A 782-nucleotide genomic window follows, 5' to 3' on the forward strand; every position below is an offset into this window, starting at 1 on the left:
TTAATCTTCATGAAAAACTGCTGCTACTGAAAGTTTTTGGAGCAAGAGTTGGAACAGTTTCTTTAGGCTTACTTGATCCAAGTTTGATGGATATAGCTGACGCTTTCTTTGTCGTCTGACTACCTATGGCAAATCCAAAGTTGGGGATCTTTGTAGGCTTTGTTGGGAGGTCTGCAGCGTCTTCTTCACGGATCATTTCTCAGCGCTGGGAGGTCTGCAGCTTCTTCAGCTGATCGCTTCTCAGCGCTGCGACTGGAACTTTCCCCTCCATTACTGAAAGAAACAGTCTTAGCTTTCACAGATTTTTCTGCTTCTTCCTCAGGTCCTCCGGCAGCTCCAGCTTGCTGCGACTTTTCAGGCTTCTTACCTCCCGCCTTTTCGGCCGCCATTTTTACCGCTGCGGCCTCCCCAGTATCCACTTCTTAATTCAGTCCACTAGCCTCACTCTGTGTACTTAGGTTTTACCTGTGGTTGCATACCTGGTTCATCTGGGCCACACTCAGGTCATGTGAGCTTTAACCTGGCCAGGCTCATCTCTTCAGCAGCCGCACAGAATAGTGAGCTAACCAACTGCGGTCAGCGTTTAATTGGGCATGAAGCTTGATCTTACAGAGGTGCTCTGCGTTTAGAACACCTCTAAGGCGCCTTTTCCCGGCTTCCTTTAAGGAACACGCATGCTCGCGGAAGCCATTACAATCCCGTCATGGAGCAGCCTATGCTATTGGCCAGCCTGGAAGTCATTTTTCGACTCAAGGGGAGAAGGGTGGGTTTCTGCTCTCTCC

The 782-nt window shown here is 49.5% G+C and overlaps 1 pseudogene; it reads right to left on the minus strand.

Annotated features, from left to right (window-relative positions):
- LOC105537138 lies at nt 1-389 on the minus strand (annotated as a pseudogene).
- Nucleotides 390-782: the final 393 nt, after the last annotated feature.

Source organism: Mandrillus leucophaeus, unplaced genomic scaffold (assembly GCF_000951045.1).
Source record: "Mandrillus leucophaeus isolate KB7577 unplaced genomic scaffold, Mleu.le_1.0 Scaffold169, whole genome shotgun sequence".
Classification (NCBI taxonomy): Eukaryota; Metazoa; Chordata; class Mammalia; order Primates; family Cercopithecidae; genus Mandrillus; species Mandrillus leucophaeus.